The sequence below is a fragment of the Schistocerca cancellata genome, chromosome 2 (assembly GCF_023864275.1).
Source record: "Schistocerca cancellata isolate TAMUIC-IGC-003103 chromosome 2, iqSchCanc2.1, whole genome shotgun sequence".
Lineage (NCBI taxonomy): Eukaryota > Metazoa > Arthropoda > Insecta > Orthoptera > Acrididae > Schistocerca > Schistocerca cancellata.
Genome location: NC_064627.1, coordinates 167,070,275 through 167,091,562, shown reverse-complemented (window position 1 = coordinate 167,091,562; position 21,288 = coordinate 167,070,275). Strand labels below are relative to the sequence as shown.

At 43.1% G+C, this 21,288-nt stretch overlaps 1 protein-coding gene across 2 annotated transcripts in view; it reads left to right on the top strand.

The window, feature by feature from the left end:
* Positions 1–21,288, top strand: part of LOC126161482 (phosphatidylinositol 3,4,5-trisphosphate 3-phosphatase and dual-specificity protein phosphatase PTEN) — a 91,682-nt gene that overhangs the window by 66,427 nt on the left and 3,967 nt on the right. The gene's annotated exons all lie outside the window — the stretch shown is intronic.

The following is a 21,288-nucleotide window of genomic DNA, read 5'->3' as shown; positions in this document are numbered from 1 at the left end:
AGGCAAGTGATCAGGATGGCAGTTGTGTCTTTCAAACATGTATGCAGTGAATGTGGAAATGTGAATTATAGTGACACCAAATGTATCCAAACAGGGCCAACATAGTGTTATTCTTTTCTTGGCTGCTGAAAGACAAACACTGATAGAAATCCATCGGAGAATGAAGAATGTGTATGGGGCAGCATGCCTGTTAAAAACCACTACTGTGGCACCAAGGGGTGCTGTTGCTTCATAATAATGCACATACTCCTAACACAAATATTATAATGCAGAACTTACGCCAACTCAAGTGGGGGACAATCAAGCCCCTGCCCTATTAGCTTGATCTCTCCCCATGCGATTATTAGGTCCCTTAGAAAAAGGCCTCAAAGGGTTGAGGATTCCTTTTGGATTAGGATGTGCAGCAGACAGCTATGGATTTTTTCCACACAGCAGGACACTGTGTTTCACCAAATGAGCGTCTCCAACCTGGTGCAGTGGAGGGATGATTGCCTTGCATTGATTTTGCATGTTTGGAGTACAAATCCTGTACTGTATGGCCGTTAAACAAAAAACATTTTGGCTGTCTCCTTGTAGAATAATGCATTATAATGCTTACTACTGGTTTTGTAATGCTTCTTTGATGGTTTTCATTGAGAGAGGAGCACAACTCAACAACACTCCACTACCAATTATCAAAAATCATGTTAATACATCCAAAAGTTCTGAAATATGCCTACAATTTCTTTACCGAAGTATGTGAAGTGCAATTATGTGATACTTTTATAAGAAATCGTTAACTGAATACAGAAAGTAGAACTTTCCTTGTACTACATGAGTCTAAGTAATTATGAAAACAAGCATTCCTTATGGTGAAAGTACCTGCTGTCAAATGTGAGTTTTGTAGATTACTTAAGCGTAGACTGAGTGCTACTAGATTTTTCCTTATAAGTTAATCTGAATGGCTTCCTTACTAGCTTTCTACAACTCCCACTGGCTGTGTCAAATTTATTTAAAATCATTTGCAAATAGATTGTTAAGTTTTCAGAATTTAAATTAAGTATCTAAAAGAACAATTGTGTGTGATGTCATTCGTACAATGGTTACTCTCCTATTAAGGGATTATCAACATCCTATACCTACAGTATTAAATGTGCAATATTGATGACCCATTATCTCAGAACTTTTGGCAGATCTGAAATTTTTGGGAAGTATAGTTTCACTCCTTTTCTGATTACTGAACCAGAATCGTAATACACAGACAAATAATTAGTTAGTTATGATTTTTTAAAAATTTATGTTCAATTTTTTTTTATACCACTTTTGCTTCTGTAAGTAAAAGACCATCATAAGTAGAAATGTTTTGGTGGTTCAGCAACAGTATACTGAGAGGTAACATAGTGGAAAATTAGATGTACATGTTTTTAATAGTTCCTGAGATAATGGGTGAATTTTTTTAAGAAAGTCATTTTCTAGACGTAAAGTTTAATTGTTGCATTTGATATTAACTTAATACAGGCATGCTAGCTCCTGGAACAGCCATGCCCATAATCAGCTTTATCTGGATCCTGTTCTTGATCACCCTGCAAACCTAAAAGCTTCTCTCTTTTCCTGCCTCTTGCTTCTTTAGTCATTTCCTCTGCTGCACACTGGGCTTTCATGATCCTAAGTTGATCCATTCACTGGAAGGCTTACAATATGTTGGCTCCTGGAGTGATACGCAGTTGCTCTAGTACCCTGATTCTTCCTTTACTACCATCATTAAATGTTATCACAAACACCCAAGCACAGTGTTTTCATTCCTACAAAGATATTTTTTGGTATGCAGGTCCAAATGACATTATTGAAAGCCTCATTCGGGTTTTGCATTTGACCATGGAGACATTTGGAAAGAGGGCTAGGATGAGCTGTCTGTATATTGGTTTAATAGCTTCCATCACTGCAGATGGTATTCATTTTTGTGCCTAAAATGTTTCTCTGTACCCACTTTTTGAGCTTTGTGGTGCTTGCACCATGAACCAGTATCAGGTGGCAAAGACCATATATAGGGGATTCACCAGTGGATAATTTGATAGCCCACACTGCTCTTTTCATCCCCTGCAGGTCATGTGTATTGTTTCTTATCACCATTTCATAATGTTGCTGGAGTTCATCAATGTTTTTGTCTGTAAGTCTTCCTTTACCGTTTAGAGTCTCCACAAAATGCATGTGCAATACTGACATTTCTGATTACACACTGCATCCAACTTCTTAACACAAACATTAACATAAATTCAAGGAATAAATAGCTGAAAATCACAGCCATAGTTCCGGAGATTTGAGATAATTAAGGAAGTCAGAGCAGAATGCCTGGATGTTTTATATGCACACTATTAATTTTGAAATAATAAAAGCTACACTTCTGATTGGAATTAATTGACAAATGATGCATCAAATTATTCAGGAGAGATCAGATATTATTAAGAGATAATAACTCGAAAATGTCACTCTTTGACCATTTTCATCACACACATATTCCCCTTAAAGTAGGAGAGACAAACTGCCCACAGAAATAAAATGTTGACAAAATATTATAGCTATGCACAATACTTCACTCCTGTCAATTACTCAGGATAATAGTGTAGAACATTATTCCGCCTGTATTTTGTGTATTTTGTTTATGACTATCAATCTTGTCCTGACAATAGAACAGTTTGAAGATCAAGTGGTATACTGAGAATAAATGTGCTGTGGCTGCCGAGACATCAGAAAGATACCACGTTAACATGGCTATAAGACTACCCTCTCTTTTTAAACATGCTTATCTGCCTAAAATAAGTTAGCATTCTAAACTTATGCCATTTACTTTATACGTTTCTAAGCTTATGCCATTAACTGTATACGTTTTGGTAATAAAATGAGAAATGAAATAAACAAAAATAAATGGCTTGCAATAATTTTTATTTTCACTTCTTTTTTGCTTACTGTTAAGCAATCAGATTTTTGTAATTTTTGTATTTGTGGTTAGGTGAAGTTGAACTCAAGGCAGTTGAGGCAACTCTCAAATGTTTGAGACACTCGACTTTGAAGGTTTCAGAGCACCTCTAATATGCTAAAGCAGGGATTCTCAACCTTTTCTCTGATGGAACACTTGGAGAATCCTGGTACTTTGATGGGATACTTTTTGGTTTTGAGGGCTAGTAAATTAAAAAAAAAGAGAGTAACTTGCTTTGTTGAATGATTACTTCAGTTTTAAATCATCATTAATAACACAAAAAACCTAATAAAACTTTAAAAAAAATTGTATCACAAAGTATAGCGAAAAAACACCATATTGTTAAGTTTATCGCAGAGCAGTTATTCACTTCCAGTGGAACACCAGAGTTCCACGGAACACAGTTTTCCCTAAAGTAGACAGGCAGTGTGGCTCTGTGGTGGAATTCCCACATGTTACTTACAGCTCCTGTGTTCGATTCCTGGTGGTGTATATTTTTAAACAAAGGTGGATGTTCCACGAACATGTCCATCAAGCGTGAAACACATAAAGGTGGAAAAAAGTCAGTATGACTCAAGACTGATAATCAGTGGATTGAGTCTTGTTTCGGTCATTATTTTTTTAGTTTTTTTATTCTTCTATTGAGTTCCAACACGTAATACCTTAAATATATAATTCATCAAATATATGCTAATTAATGCATATCAAATTTGCATTTTTCATAAAAATGACACCACCTTGCTTCTAATTACATATGACGTGTTAAAATCTTTTTTCATTGCAAATTCTTGAGTACTGAAGTTTTACTGGAGATTATTAATAAGGATTGCTTAAATCAAAGAAAATTGTACACATAAAAAATTAAAATTTTTCATCTTTATGTATTTTATTCTTCATGGAAGAACTCATGGAACGTGTAACTTTGTTTAAAATTTACCGCGTGTGGGAACTTAAAAGAGGTCACCCACGTGGTAGCGGTCATCCTGCCAGGTGGCCCTTGCTGAGGCTGGGTGGCGCCCGTGGGGAGAGCCCCTGGTCGGAGTGGGTGGTATCGGGGCGGAAGTTTCGCAGATGACACGTCAACATGTATCAGGTCGCTCTGCGGCCGAGTCTTTTAAAAAGAAAGGTACTGTCTCTGGTTCTGGTTCTCCTGCCCTTTCCCCCTTGGCCACTCCTTGGGAGGAAGGACGGGTCCACCGGCTTGGGGGCGAAGTACTTCCCCCGCTATTTAGTCTGTTCTCGGACCGATGGGGGGACGTTCGCCACCTCCAAGCCCATGTTCTTTGTCCAGCACATCGAGGACATCTTCGGGGAAATCGAGGCTCTCAGTAAAATGCGTTCAGGGTCCGTTCTTATAAAGACCGCCTCTGCCACACAGTCGGCAGCGCTCCAGGCGTGCGACCGACTAGGGGACATCCCAGTGTCCATTGTCCCGCATCTGGCACTGAATAGGATGCAGGGGGTTATTTTTCATCGCAACCTCCTGCTGCAATCTGATGAGGAGCTCAGGGCCAACCTGGAGCGCCGAGGCGTGCATTTCGTCTGGCGAGTTCAGCGCGGCCCCAAAGACCGTCGCATCGACACCGGAGCCTTTATCCTCGCCTTCGAAGGGGACGTTCTCCCGGAGAAGGTAAAGGTGATGTGCTACTGGTGCGACGTGCGATCTTACGTCCCGCCTCCTATGCGCTGCTTTCGGTGTTTGCGCTTTGGGCACGTCATCACGGTGTGAGGCTGAGCCCCTTTGTGGCGATTGCGGACGTCCTCTTCGTGAGGAACATACATGCACCCCACCACCTCGGTGCGTTAATTGTCCTGGCATCCACTCGCCTAGATCTTTAGACTGCCCGCGTATCAGAAGGAGAAGAAGATTCAAGAATTAAAAACTTTGGATCGTCTCTCTTATTCTGAGGCCAGGAAGAAGTATGATCGCCTCCATCCCGTGACGTTGACAACTTCGTTTGCCTCGGTCGTGTCCACTCCTTCCACAGTATCCTCACCCCTATCCTGTCCCCCCTCCACCTCCTCACCCCATCCGGGGTCTATGCCTCCGCCTCCCAAATCCCTCCCTTCCAAATCCTCCTCCCTCGCGGCCCCTGCCCCCTCTGCCCCAGAGGCCACCCTTCCTTCTCCTCCCCCTCCGCCGCCTGAGAAGCGATCCTCTTTTCAGGCGTCCATCAGGGAAACGTTCCGGACCCCGGCTTCCGAGGTCCGGCATTCCACAATGGACCCCACGCGTGAGGACCTTCTTCGGGTCCAGCCCACCATCCCTGTGCCTCATCGGACTTCCAAGAAGACCTCCAAGAAGAAATCTTTATCCCCCTCTCCACCCCGGCGAGTTTCGTCTGACGCTCCATCCGTGAGTCGCTGCTCCCGGCCGTCCTCAGTTTCGCCAGGACGCTCTGCTGCCAGGCGCTCAGCTGGCCTCTCGTCGGCGAATGATGCTGCCCCTCCTACGCAACCCGGGAAAGCGGCTGCCGCTGGCGACGACTCGATGGAACAGGATCCGCCTCCTGCCGGTTGTAGCATTGTTCCCTCGAAACCCGGCCCTCCGCGGCCGTCGAGGTGACCAGCTCTTCACCCATTTCATTCCCCCTCTTTTCTGACTAGCGATGGCTTTGTTACATTGGAACATAAGAGGTATTCAATCTAATCGGGAGGAATTACAACTGCTCCTCCGCCTGCACTGTCCGCTCGTCCTTGGTCTCCAGGAAACCAAGTTGCGCCCAACTGACCGTATTGCTTTTACCCACTATACCTCGGAGCGGTCTGACCTCCCCCCTGTGGATGGTATTCCAGCTCATGGTGGGGTCATGTTGTTCGTTCGGGACAATGTCTATTACCATCCCATCCCATTGACCACCCCACTCCAAGCAGTAGCTGTCCGTATTACTCTTTCTGCCTTTACTTTTTCTGTTTGTGACCGTCTACACTCCATCGTCATCCGCAGTTAGTCGGGCTGACATGATGCACCTGATTGTTCAGCTTCCTCCGCCGTTTTTATTGTTTGGCGACTTCAATGCCCATCATCCCGTTTGGGGCTCTCCTGCATCCTGTCAGAGAGGCTCCCTCTTGGCGGATGTCTTCAACCATCTCAATCTTGTCTGCCTCAATACTGGCGCCCCGACTTTCCTCTCGGACTCTACTCCTACCTACTCCCACTTGGACCTCTCGATCTGTTCTACCACTCTTGCCCGTCGGTTCGAGTGGTATGTCCTTTCTGACACCTATTCGAGCGACCACTTCCCCTGTGTCGTTCGTCTCCTGCACCACACCCCATCCCCACGTCTTTCGAGCTGGAACATACCAAAAGCTGACTGGGGACTTTACTCCTGCCTGGCGGCCTTTCCGGACCACGATTTTCTCACTTGTGACAGTCAGGTCGAATACCTCACGGCTGTTATCATCAATGCTGCCGAACATTCCATTCCTCGTACTGCCTCTTCTTCACGTTGCGTTTCCGTCCCATGGTGGAATGAGGCTTGTCGAGACGCTATCTGTGCTCGACAACGTGCTTTACGCACCTTTTGCCGCCATCCTACGCTGGCGAATTGTATTGGATACAAATGACTCAGAGCGCAATGCCGTAGAGTCATCAAAGACAGCAAAAAAGCTTGTTGGGCCTCTTTCACCAGCTCCTTTAACAGTTTTACTCCCTCTTCTGTCGTCTGGGGTGGCCTGCACCGGCTGTCGGGCATTAAGGCCCACTCCTCGGTACCTGGCCTGACTTCAGGTAATGAGGTCCTCGTTGATCCTGTGGATATCTCCAACGCCTTCGGCCGCTTTTTCGCGGAGGTTTCAAGCTCCGCCCATTACCACCCTGCCTTCCTTCCCAGGAAAGAGGCAGAAGAGGCTCGGCGACCTTCCTTCCACTCGCTGAATCTGGAAAATTATAATGCCCCATTTACTGTTCGGGAACTTGAACGTGCACTTGCACTGTCCCGGTCCTCTGCTCCGGGGCCAGATGCCATTCACGTTCAGATGCTGGCACACCTTTCGCCGGCAGGCAAAAGCTTCCTTCTTCGTACCTACAATCGCGTCTGGACTGAAGGTCAAGTCCCCATGCGTTGGCGTGACGCCGTCGTAGTTCCTATACCCAAACCCGGGAAGGATAGACACCTTCCTTCTAGTCACCACCCCATTTCTCTTACAAGCTGTGTCTGTAAGGTGATGGAGCGCATGGTTAATGCTCGGTTAGTTTGGATTCTTGAATCTCGACGGCTACTTACCAATGTTCAATGCGGCTTTCGTCGCCGCCGCTCCGCTGTTGACCACCTTGTGACCTTATCGACATTCATCATGAACAACTGTTTGCGAAAGCGCCAAACTGTCGCCGTGTTCTTCGATTTGGAGAAGGCTTATGATACCTGTTGGAGAGGAGGTATCGTCCGCACTATGCACCGGTGGGGTCTACGCGGTCGCCTGCCCCTTTTTATTGATTCCTTTTTAACAGATCGAAAGTTTAGGGTACGTGTGGGTTCCGTATTGTTCGACGTCTTCCTCCAGGAGAACGGAGTGCCTCAGAGCTCCGTCTTGAGCGTAGCCCTTTTTGCCATAGCGATCAATCCAATTATGGATTGCATTCCACCTAATGTCTCAGGCTCTCTTTTTGTCGATGACTTCGCGATCTACTGCAGTGCCTAGCGAACATGCCTCCTGGAGCGCTGCCTTCAGTGTTGTCTAGACAGCCTATACTCATGGAGTGTGGCAAATGGCTTCCGGTTCTCTGAAGAGAAGACGATTTGCATCAACTTTTGGCGATATAAAGCGTTCCTTCCGCCATCCTTACATCTCGGTCCCGTTGTTCTCCCATTCGTGGAAACAACTAAGTTTCTAGGGCTCACACTGGACAGGAAACTTTGTTGGTCTCCGCACGTCTCTTATTTGGCTGCCCGTTGTACATGTTCCCTTAATGTCCTCAGAGTTCTTAGTGGTTCATCTTGGGGAGCGGATCGCACTGTCCTGCTTCGCTTGTATCGGTCCATAGTCCGATCAAAGCTGGATTATGAGAGCCTCGTCTACTCGTCTACTCGTCTACTCGTCTGCTCGGCCATCCCTCTTACGCCATCTCAACTCCATCCACCATAGGGGGTTACGTCTTGCGACCGGAGCTTTCTACACTAGTCCCATCGAGAGTCTTTATGCTGAAGCTGCCGAATTACCATTGACCTACCGGCGTGACGTACTGCTTTGTCTTTATGCCTGCCGGCTGTTGTCAATGCCTGACCATCCCTCTTATCAGTCCTTCTTCGCCGATTCTCTCGACCGTCAGTATGGGTTGTATGTGTCTGCCCTGCTGCCCTCTGGAGTCCGCTTTCGTCGCCTCCTTCGACAATTGGATTTTGCCCTCCCTACCACCTTCAGAGAGGGTGAGAGCCCGACACCACCTTGGCTCCAGGCTCCGGTTCATGTTTATCTTGACCTCAGCTCGCTCCCAAAGGAGGGTACTCCAGGTGCAGTGTATTGCTCACGGTTTGTCGAACTTCGTGCGCGACTTGCCAGTCACACCTTTATTTACACTGATGGCTCCAAAACTAACGATGGTGTCGGCTGTGCCTTTGTCGTCGGGGCCGTCACCTTTAAATACCGGCTCCTCGACCAATGTTCCAGCTTTACGGCCGAGCTTTTTGCTCTCCATCAGGCCGTTCAGTTTGCCCGCCGCCACTGCCATTCATCGTATGTACTCTGCTCTGATTCACTCAGTGCTCTTCAGAGCCTTGGAGCTCCATATCCGGTCCATCCCTTGGTGCAACGGATCCAGCAGTCCCTCCATTCCTTTGCTGAGGGTGTCTCTCCTGTCAGCCTTCTGTGGGTTCCCGGCCATGTAGGAGTGCCTGGGAATGAGGCTGCTGATGCTGCAGCCAAGGCTGCAGTCCTGCTGCCTCGGCCAGCCTCCCATTGTGTCCTGTCATCTGACGTTAGTGGGGTTGTTTGTAAGAGGCTTGTGTCCTTGTGGTGGGATACTTGGTCCTCACTTCAAGGAAACAAGCTCTGGGCAGTAAAACCGTTCCCAACTGCTTGGACAACCTCCTCCTGACCATCTCGGCGAGAAGAGGTCCTTCTGACCAGGTTGCGGCTTGGGCATTGCCAGTTTAGCCACCGCTACCTGCTCTCCGGTGACCCAGCCCCGCAGTGCCCTTGTGGTCATGCATTAACAGTGCGCCATGTTTTATTGTCGTGTCCCCGTTTTAGTCAGTCTCGTGTTGTCCTGTCTCTGCCATCTACTTTACAGGATATTTTAGCGGATGACGCTCGAGCAGCTGCTCGTGTTCTTCGTTTCATTACTTTGACTGGATTGTCCCAAGACATATAACTCTTTCACGTATTTTATCTGTATATTTGTAAGAACTTTCTGGTGTCCCCCCCCCCCTCCCCCCCTCCTTGAGTTTTACTAGATACTATGTGCTCTAACAATTGTGACTGGGCGCTAATGACCTCAGTAGTTGAGCGCCCTTAAACCCAAAACAAAAAACCCACGTGGTAGGCGAGCATTCCACTACAGGGCCATGTGCCCCATCGAAAAAAGACATTATATTGGGTATTGTAGACATCTGGGAAACTTCAGTGTTGATTTTTCTCAAGAATTTTTGAGGGCTGCATCTAACAGCTTTGGCAAATTGATTCTGAGTTCTGTGCTTAGTTTACCATAAATATAAAAATTACAGAAATCTGATTGTCATGTAGTTTCCGTGTGAGTAAGTAGTTGAGTGACTAGTCTGTGGTACCACTACTGATGATGATGATGATGATGATGATGATGAATCAGAAAATCTTTTCCCTCTTTTTATTAGCCTATATAAGGTACATACAGGTAATTACCGATATACGTACTAATCTAGATACCTAACACTTTTTCCACAGTACCCACACCAGTTCAGCTATTTGTCATCTCGCAGCACTAAATTTTGAATGTACATGTGGCAGAATTCGTTCAGCTGACTGTGGAACCATCGTAGGACTGCTGCTTTAATTCTGGCGTAAAATGCAGCACTCACATTTCACCGCCAGTAACAATGCAGTCAGGAAATTGCCACCCTCCTCGGAATACCGTTGCAGATGATTGAGCGAAGCAATAATTTGTTTGCCTATCATATCATCTGCCAACAGCTTTGGCATCCACTGACTTGAAACCATTCAGTATCCTAAGGGCCCATGAACAGTGACATAGACACTACCATATGAAATGCCGAGCCCTAGGAAATGTCCTTGAGGTGCACACCCAGATCAGTTTTCGCCATTGCATACACGCAAGATAAGTTGTCATCAGTCACTGAACCCCGTGGCCTTCCTGAACTCTTATTTTTGCACAAGTCTTCACACATTTTGCCAACTCACAACACCAACACGTCAAACTTCTCAAAGTGAGACATTTTTCTCCATACGTTCACTGCAGCATTTCACAGTGGTTTTCAGTGGGCATTTGTCCCTTGTTCCATAGAAAATGAATAAACCTTGGTTGCTCGTACACTGTGGATGTGTGAAGCACACCCATCATCTTCAGCAGCTGACAGTAGCACCGTGCTGTGGAACTACTGGCAGATAACGCCAGTGTGGGGCAAGACGAGTCCCTTAAATACTTTCAGGATAGATTCAATTGAAATCCTGGATTCTGCTCCAGGAAATAAGTATCCACTGATCCACCATAAATATTGAGGATTTCCTTAACTCCCACCCCCCACCCCACCCCACCCCACCCCACCCTCCAAAGTGAGGGCATGGTCACCTTGAAGCTACTCACTGGAAAACTGCTCCAAGTGAGCCTTAAAAGGTCTGTTAACAACAACATCCATTTCTTGAAATTGTGAGGTCATGCCACCAGGAATTGTTACCTGGTCTGTGTTCTTCATAAAGCGTGGTTGTCAAACAATCTAACGTCGGGTCATTTATCATCCATCCCTTTTTGTGGAACATAAGCATGAGCCATGCAGGCAGTTTTCCTTTTGTTATATTTTACCGGAGTGGAATCACATATGGGAGGAGCTTCTGTCCATCTTCAAGTGCCCCCAACATTACTGTTATTCTGGCTTTTTCATTTTCATAATTTTTTATAAGAACACTTTTAATGCTCTTTATGTTGACAGTAACAGTTCATGGTATATCAGAATAAACAGGCATTTAATTGGCGTTGCCCATATGGCCAGCAAATAGTCATGCAGTTTTCTAAAGTTGATTACATAATGATGATATGTAAGTTGTTTTTCGTGAAGTGCTGTGGAAGTCACTGAGCTATCATTGTCATGCATCATGAAGTAAACCCTGCCATCATATCATCATCGTCGTCATGATCATCATGCACCAGCCAGTACTTGCATTGAATTCAGCGACATATGCAGTTGGAAGATTCCTATTTATCTCCAGTATTCTCATTTGGATAATTTCTTTAGTAACTGAGAAGTCATCATTGCATTTCTCACACGTGCTGAGCAACCTAAAGCTCCAATTCATGCAACTTTTCCTGCCTCAGTCCCATGAAAGTTTGGCATACAGAATGGGTAGTCTTTAATTTATTCAGCTGGCACCATCTATGAACATTCACTTCTGTGATACCAGATTTTCTTCCTGTGGTGTTTCCTTCATTGTCATTAACTTAAAACTAGTGTCATATTGGCTGCATAAACCAATTGTGAACTGCGAACTCACAGATTCACATTTCTCAACAGTCATGGCTTTAATTTGCATGCATTATCAATTGCTACAATTTACAGATCTTACAGCATTGACAATACAAGCAAACTGGACGACGACAAGATGTTGTCCTCTGGCTCCTTAGAGCTGAATTGGCAAAAATTTACCACTTCAAGTCAACACTGTTGGCAGCCCTGAAAATCAGTGGCACTGTGGAATAGTGGCAGCTTTAGCGCCTTTGTTGAAGCTCAGACATCCTTTGTTGTCCCAGTTTTTAGGTGTTCTACGTGATGGTGAATTTTTTTAGTATTAATTTGTCTCCAGTAGAAACTTATAGTATAATTGTGTTCAATTCCAACAACAACTGGATTCAGGCAAAACACAGTTTAACCATGGTAGATGTTTGTAAAAAGCCATGGTACATGATATGCATTCCTGTTGTTGGCAGCTTAACGAAACTTGCTGCCCTTCTCTCTCTCTTTCTGTCTGTCCTAGGTCTTGCCCAAGCTGGTGCCACTGGCTCCCCTACTACCCTCTGTGTTCAACTTGAGTTGCCAAAGCTTTGTATGTAAATGTAACATGACCCTTGAATTAGGCTGTTGTACAATGTAAAAACATTGATCTCAGGAACAGCAGTTTAATCTATGACTGTAAGGCAACCTGTGTCTTATTGTTGGATAAATATGGTATACTGGGTGATCAAAAAGTCAGTATAAATTTGAAAACTTAATAAACCACAGAATAATGTAGATAGAGAGGTAAAAATTGACGCACATGTTTGGAATGACAAGGGGTTTTATTAGAATCACCCCATATTGCTAGACGCGTGAAAGATCTCTTGCGCCCGTCATTTGGTGATGATCGTGTGCTCAGCCGCCACTTTTGTCATGCTTGGCCTCCCAGTTCCCCAGACCTCAGTCCATGCGATTATTGGCTTTGGGGTTACCTGAAGTCACAAGTGGATTGTGATCGACCGACACCTCTAGGGATGCTGAAAGACAACATCCGACACCAGTGCCTCACCATAACTCCTGACATGCTTTACAGTGCTGTTAACAACATTATTCCTCGACTACAGCTGTTGTTGAGGAATGATGGTGGACATATTGATCATTTCCTGTAAACATCATCATCTTTGCTTTGTCTTACTTTGTTATGCTAATTATTGCTATTCTGATCAGATGAAGCACCATCTGTCGGACATTTTTTGAACTTTTGTATTTTTTTGGTTCTAATAAAACCCCATGTCATTCCAAGCATGTGTGTCAATTTGTACCTCACTATCTACATTATTCCGTGATTTATTCAGGTTTCAAATTTATACTGACTTTTTGATCACCTGGTATATGCAAGAAATTCCTCACAAAATTGTAATTAATTTCATTTACGCAAAGACTGCTTTTCCCAAGTGTAAATTGATGCTTAATATTTGAATGACAGTATGCAAAATGTATTATTTATTGATTTCTGTACCTACAAATCTGCTAGTCATTACTAAGCCTAACTTGATGCAGAAACGAAAGAATGTGTGACCAGGTACGATCATTTGTTCAGTTGCTCCTGTAGAATGTAAATTTGGTTTTGTAGAAAAACAAACTGAATTTAATTGTTTTAGGGAATAAAGTTAAATTTATTTCTACTTCAAATTTCTGTCAGTTTGCAGAAATAGCTCTTCTCTTTTCTACCTGATGACAAATTTGTTGGTGATTATAGAAAAAGTACAAAACTGAATTGACTGTGTCTTCTCAAATTTTGAAGTTAGCCCATAAGATTGAATAGAATGAATCTTGTGAAACACTTCTCCCTCTCCCTCTCCCTCTCCCTCTCCCTCTCCCTCTCCCTCTCCCTCTCCCTCTCCCTCTCCCTCTCCCTCTCCCTCTCCCTCTCCCTCTCCCTCTCCCTCTCCCTCTCCCTCTCCCTCTCCCTCTCCCTCTCCCTCTCCCTCTCCCTCTCCCTCTCCCTCTCCCTCTCCCTCTCCCTCTCCCTCTCCCTCTCCCTCTCCCTCTCCCTCTCCCTCTCCCTCTCCCTCTCCCTCTCCCTCTCCCTCTCCCTCTCCCTCTCCCTCTCCCTCTCCCTCTCCCTCTCCCTCTCCCTCTCCCTCTCCCTCTCCCTCTCCCTCTCCCTCTCCCTCTCCCTCTCCCTCTCCCTCTCCCTCTCCCTCTCCCTCTGTTTTTTTTTTTCCCTCTCCCTCTGTTTTTTTTTTTTCCCTCTCCCTCTGTTTTTTTTTTTCCCTCTCCCTCTGTTTTTTTTTTTTTCCCTCTCCCTCTGTTTTTTTTTTTTTCCCTCTCCCTCTGTTTTTTTTTTTTTCCCTCTCCCTCTGTTTTTTTTTTTTTCCCTCTCCATGCTGATGACATGTCATCCCTCTTAAAAGTTGACATATGTAACATGACATTGTGCTTCATATCTCTCAAGTAAGAAGTGAAGTAGTAATCCTGGTAGGACCGGTTTCTTAAAAAATGCAAGTCCTCTAACTGAATGTCATGAATAATTTACAGAAAATCCCAGCCAGCATTATTTTACCATATAAAATTTCTAATAAAGTAGTCAATCAACCATCGAAATATGTATCAGAAATTTGGTTCTTTGTTGATTACATGTTGGTCTTCCAAGAGTAAATTAAGCATTCTTCAACATTGATATGTGAGCTTTAGAGTACTATAGCTATCAAAGTAAGCAAGCTCAATTTTAGCATGTACGCAGGTGTTTTCTTTACAAACAAAATTTTGTTTACTCCACATTACATACCACAGACTTTATGTAATAGGTTATGAAAAACTTAACCTATCCCCATCTTTTCAGTTAGTAATACAAACTAAATGTGACCAAGATTAATACTTTATTATGACTGCAACAACCAAGGCCAACTATTGTAGCAATGGAAACTGATGAGAGGAAGATGTCTTTGAATGATAAGTGCAAATATACGTTGGTCAGAGACAGCAAAGGACGTGGAAGAGCAGTTGAACAGAATAGACAGTGTCTTGAAAGGAGGATATAAGATGAACATCAACAAAAGCAAAATGAGGCTAATGGAATGTAGTCAAATTAAGTCAGGTGATGCTGAGGGAATTAGATTAGGAAATGAGACACTTAAAAGTAGTAAATGAATTTTGCTATTTGGAGAGCAAAATAACTGATGGTCGAAATAGAGGAGATATAAAATGTAGACTGGCAATGGCAAGGAAAGTATTTCTGAAGAAGAGAAATTTGTTAACTTCGAGTATAGATTTAAATGTCAGGAAGTCGTTTCTAAAAGTATGTGCGTGGAATGTAGCTATGTATGGAAGTGAAACATGGACGATAAACAGTTTAGACAAGAAGAGAATAGAAGCTTTCAAAATATGGTGCTACAGAAGAATGCTGAAGATTACATGGGTAGACCACATAACTAATGAAGAGGTATTGAATAGAATTGGAGAGAAGAGAAATTTGTGGCACAACTTGACTAGAAGAAGGGATTGGTTGGTAGGACACGTTCTGAGGCATCAGGGGGTCACCAATTTTGTATTGGAGGGCCGCGTGGAGGGTAAAAATCGATGAGGGAGACCAAGAGATGAATATGCTAAACAGATTCAGAAGGATGTAGGTTGCAGTAGGTACTGGGAGATGAAGCAGCTTGCACAGGATAGAGTAGCATGGAGAGCTGCATCAAACCAGTCTCTGGACTGAAGACCACAACAACAACAGGAGGGAAAAAGAAGAAAGAAAAATTAGTACACCTGGAAAGCCACTGCTGATTTTGACCCGAAGGATGGCATATGCCAGCTGGATGATAGATGTACTGATAATTGTGCAAACGTTGCCTGCCAACAGATGGCATAGTGGCACAGCTGCCACAGTGCCATCTTTGTCTACCCTACCCTTTAGTAGTAGGGAATGCTTGCAGCCAGAAGGCTCAGCGTGGTGAAAATGTGTGGAGCAAGCAGGCAACACACTCGTGCTTCCTAGAGCCAATGGAGCGAGTTTCAAAGGGGTGGAACTGTGGCCTTCAGAGTGGCAGGATGTTCCTTTTGGAGAATTGCCACACAAGTTGGACATGCTGCATCATTTGTGCAACAATGCCAGTATCAGAGGTCACATGAACATTCTCACATCCATAGATGAGGTTCTGGATGTCCACAAAGCACGGATGCCTGCTGGGATTGTCATATTGTAAGGACAGCAGTGGCAGATTGTACAACTACCACAACACAGATAAGAGGGTTTGTGAGCCCAAAGGTGTTACGACGAACTGTTGTGAACCAGTTATCACCTGTGGGATTATGGGCATGCACACGTGTAGCCCATCTTCCACTTGTGCCACAGCAGCAACAGGCAGGGCTCAACTGGTGTTTTCATAGGTTCGCTTGGAAGATGGAGTGGTGCGCCATGCTCTTCAGTGATGAAATTAAATTCTGCCTGCACGCAAATGATTGTTGATTGCATGTATGACATAGACTTGGTGAGTGCTGACTTGTAGAACGCATTTGTCAAAGACGCATTGGCTCCATGCCTGGTGTTATGGTCTTTGGTGTGATAAGCTACAACTTTTGTTCACCTTTGGTGTTTCTGGAAGATACACTAACCAGTGCTTGGTACATGCAGAATGTTGTTGGACTCGCTCTTGTATTGTTCTTGCAATGGGAAGGTGTGTGTTGTTCCAAACAGGATAATGCTCACCCACACACTGTCCTTCGAAACTCAACATGCTCTGCAAATCATGCAGCAGCTTCTCTGGCTGGAATGAATATCTGTATTCGCCTGGAACAAGAAGTGGCTTGTGTGACTTGTCAACCAACAATTCTTACAGAATACATGAACAGTTCGAGCAGTGGAATAACATATCCCAGAACAGTATTCACAATCTGCAGGATTGATAAGACGCCAGAGTTTCGGCGTCTGCATTGTTGCCCATGGAGGCTACCCAATGTACTAATATGGGTGTTTCATCATGGGTCGATACATGATACCTCAGAACTGCTCGTGCTATTGATCTGTAAATGTAATCATTTCATGTACTCATTGTATACTGTTACAGCAGTAAATCTTGAGTGAATTGAAAACCCCTAATTGGGTATACTTTTCTTTCTGTGGCAGTATATGTACTTATGGCATCTTTCTGCAAATTTCATACTATATGAAGGGTATTCATAAAATCTTTTACAACCTTGAAGAAATCAAGCTACGGCCATGACTTGGTGACTGTGTTAGTTCTCTAAGTATCTTCCTTCCGGTGCAACACATTTTTCTGAACAATGGATGACCTGAACGAGGCTTTGGTTATAGAAGTACTTACTTTGGCTGGTCATGATATGTTCCACTACGAAAATCACCTTGCTTTCGTTCTGGAAATGCCTGCCACTCAGTGCTTTATTCATTTGAAGAAAGAGGGAGAAGTCACTGAGTGCCATGGAAGGCATCTCAAGGAAGCAGCATATGTAACTGTGCCCTGTATAGAATGAGCTGGGGTTTTGTCATGGAACAGAACCACAACCTTATGCTGTATCCTGCAGCTGTTGTTTTGGCGGCTTCCCATAAACTAGGAGTTTCATTAGTATGCTCCTATGATGGTTTGCTCCTTAAGAGGATATCTGTTAGCACCATACCGGGACACTCCCAATAACCAATCGGCATCATCTGCCAGGTGATAGTTGGGTCTCCACCTTTTTTGGTGGTGGTGCATAGGCATGCTTCCACTGCTTGCTTTGCTCCATTGCCTCAGGATTGTAGTGATATGCTTGGTGCTCATCCTTGGTGATTAAGTGGCTGAAGAAGACATCTGTATTGATCTGACACAACTGCGATATTTCCACTGCTGCATTTGTTCAGGGGCATTTTGAATGGGTGTGAGCAGTTGCAAAATCCACTGGAGAGTGCCTTTTTCATGTTCAAAATGTTGTGGAAGATTTTGGTAATTGATCAGTGATCTTCATTTTTCTCTCTATGGGCTTGTTTGTGGTATGCCTTGCTCCAATCACCAGAGCCCTCTCTTTTCTTGGGATTCCTATTTCTTCGCAGTTATTCTGCCACTTCATTCTTAGTCATTTAGACTAGTTTGACCACTGTCATATGATGGTTCATTGTTGCCTTACATTTCCTACAAGTGCACATGAATTGTTGCAGCAGTGTTCCCGTACAAATGCTGATGAACTACCACATAGTGTTCCAATTTAGCAATGAGCTACATCACTTTGTTTTGGCTTCTTTTGTGGTGTGCTATGGTATTATGTGATGAGGATTTCACTGCCCACGAGGACTGCAGACATGTACCGGCAAACAATCAAAAAATTCAAAAAATCAAGTAAATTTATTTTTGAGGTGATTATTTTAACTTTGACTTCCTCTTGTAGACTGTAAATGAAAACAGAATTTCAGGGCTCTTCACTTTGTGAAATGCTAACAGGAGCAAAACCACAGATCACTGTTATCATGTAAACTACATTCAGAGTTGCTGAGAATTTGGAAAAATATTCCTTTATGCACATGAAAACGATCAACTTTTGACAAAATAATTTAATTGGATAGATAAAAAATCTACTCATCAAGCATCGGCAGAACATAAACGTAAAAGAAGGTTATAATTAGGCAAGCTCTTGGAGCCAGTGGTTTTCTTCTTCAAGCAGAAAGGTTGAAGGAGATGGAAGAGGGGTGAAGGAAAAGGACTGGAGAGGTCTAGGAAAAGGCATAGATTTCGAGAGAGTCACCCAGAACTGTCATGGGAGACTTAATGTACGGGATTAGGAGGAAAAGCTGATTATAGGGGACTGCATTGGATGAAATTTGAGAACATGAGAGCTTACAAGACAGAGATTACTGTGTAAACATCATACATCATACATCAGTTAATCAGAGTGAGAAGCTAAGTGCATTGTATGTAACAGGGGTGAGAGGGGGACAGTGAAAAATAGACGGGTAAGACAATGAAAGATGTAGAAAACTAAAACCAAGTGATGAAAAGAGTAGTTATCCTATCTTTCATCTTTAAGCTCTCAGGTTTTCAAATCTCGTCCACTACAGTCCCCAACAATCAGTCACCTTCTCATCCAGTGCGGTAGCCTAAGTCTCACCTGACCCACAGTTCTGGGTGACTTTCCTGAAATGTATCCCTTTTCCTAGACCTTTCCAGTCCTTTTCCTTCACCTCTTTTACTTCCCCTTCAACCCTTCAGCCGAAAGGAGGAGCCACTGGCTCTGAAAGCTCGCCTAATGATCATCTTATTTTGTGTGTGTGTTCTGCTGCCGCTTGGTCAGAAGATTTTTTATCTACCCAATTAAATTAATTTTTTTGTGCTCATTGACACACGTTTTCCTCATTTTAACTCTACTTTACACATAATTTCAAGCTGCATTGATTATTTGGCAGGTATTAGTGCTAGGGCTTTCCTGCCAGCTGTCGAATCCACATGATCTTACATTGTTCCCTCACACATAAAACTCAGAATGTACAGGAGGTTGTGCAGTATGAAGAATATCTTATGTGGATGAGAGTGAGTGAATCTGGCAGCCAAATAAGCTGTAGAAGAGTTGGCTCAATGACTAGTTTTAAAGATTGTGAAAAATATTAAAAGCAAGTCTGTCAGATTTACTTGCATAAATTAAAACTGAGTGAGACTCATCCTTCTACATTTTGTGGTGGTAAAAGAATATAAAATGTAACAAAGAAACAAACAGCATTTTCCTTTAAAGTATTTATTACTCACTTTTCGTTAAGTTTGATTTTTTCTCATTTTGAAGATCTAGTAGGTGTTTGAGGATCACATGAAAGAAATATACTCTCATTGATAAATTGAACCTCATAAAAATAACAGGAAGGTGATTGTGTACTTAATACTTATTCATTTCAGATTACAACTTTGGGAGATGTTAGAAGTATGTTCCTCTTTTGAGGGCACAATGAAGAGTAATCAAATAATGTGTTTAAGTTGTTCCAGTCTGTGAAATTATTGGGTAGTGAGGGAGTGTTCCTTTGCAGCTGGTTGGAGAGTTGGGGCATGGAGATACGGCATAGGAAATGTTTGGGGACTGGGTTTATAATGTAGTATCTGCCTGTGAAGACTGCAGTAAGACTTAAACCATTCTGGGCAAGTGATTGTTTGTTACTGCAAATGTGCTCCACATGTGTGCTTCGACTGAGTAGGAGAAATTTTTTAGTGTGGAAAGATAACAGCTATGGAAGTGGTAGGTAGTATTGGTGGTGAGTGGGATTTCTATGGGTAGAGGTTTTTGTACACCCGTTAGAGGTGGATGATGCCATCCACTGTAGCTCTAGTAGGGCATCGTGTATAAACTGCTGTGCTATTACACTAACTCCAGAAATTTGAACCTGTGTTACCTGTTGCACAGTGTGTGTTTTTGCTCTCCATTACTGATTGGTTGTACTAATATTTTGTAGAATCTTCTTTCAGCAATGTCTGACAGAGTTGTATGTGGTACAGTGTAGTCATTTGGCCACCTTTTACACTATTGACAATTTACAGTTTCCCATACAACAGTATTTGATTCTTGACACTACCATGGGATCTCAGTTGTTTCACTGGGTTTGTGACATGCGACAGAAAAGTGGAAAAGAAAGTGTGCACAAGGAATAAAGGTTTTAAGATCTCCAGTATCAAGGGTCACCATAAATTGATTGATTGACCACTTTTCTCACTCGAGAACGATTTGTAACAGTGTGTTCTACGTAGAGCATTGTAATTGCAGTTGAAATAATTCTGAAAATGTTTTTGGTCCAATCTATCATAAAATTTCACATTACATTGTTGCCCTTGTAAATCACACTGCAAAAAAAAAAAAAAAATGTACTGTGTTTCATGTAAATAATGACAGTACCAAAAAAGATATTGACAATGATAAAACAATTTGGTTGTGTGGGAGGCTGGAACTGGTACAATGCTCCTAATGGCAGGTGTCTGAGTGCTTCATTACCATGTGTAAAAGGAAGTTCACATATTGTTTGAACAGTATTCATAACAGCTTTGTGATAAACACACACTTGTTCTTAAGAAAAGGGGAGAGAGAGAGAGAGAGAGAGAGAGAGAGAGAGAGAGAGAGAGAGAGAGAGAGAGAGAGAGAGATGGAAGTAAAAGCTGATAACACACATTCTAAAATGGGAAGTTTATAAAAAGTTGTGAGTAACAGCACATTTGTGCAGGATTTGTGTTTTAACTAGGTTTCAATTTCCCTCAGGCTTTGAGTTAATCTCTGTGCTGAAATGTAAGGACTTGTCATTGTTTCCCTGCTGTCACATTTTTGGGATAGGCTTGCTTGCAGAGGCAACACCTAATTGCGTGTCTTATGATCTCAAGAAGACCTACAGTACTTTGGGACACAATGTCCTTCGAGAGATTTACAACTTAATTTTTGAAATGATTCCAATCTGTTTTATTTTGAGAAAAATATAACCGCCATTTGTCTGTAGAATAGGTTCTATTTCAAAATCTAGATTCAGGCCTTATGCCATTATCAAGTGTTAAAACTGCAAAAGATTAAAGCACAATAAAAGTATTAGGAAAATGCAGGGCTGACAGTAAAATCAATGTATGGGCTGCATGATTTGTTCTCTTACATATTATAAGTCATAAGACTTGAGTATAACCCAAGTCGTCATCAAAACATGTATCTTAGGTTATATAAACAAATTTTGTCAAAAATAAAAGTGAGAACATTTGATAATTTACTGGCCATTAGCATGACTTAGTTGATAGGTTGTGGAAAAATAGATGACCAAATCAAAGG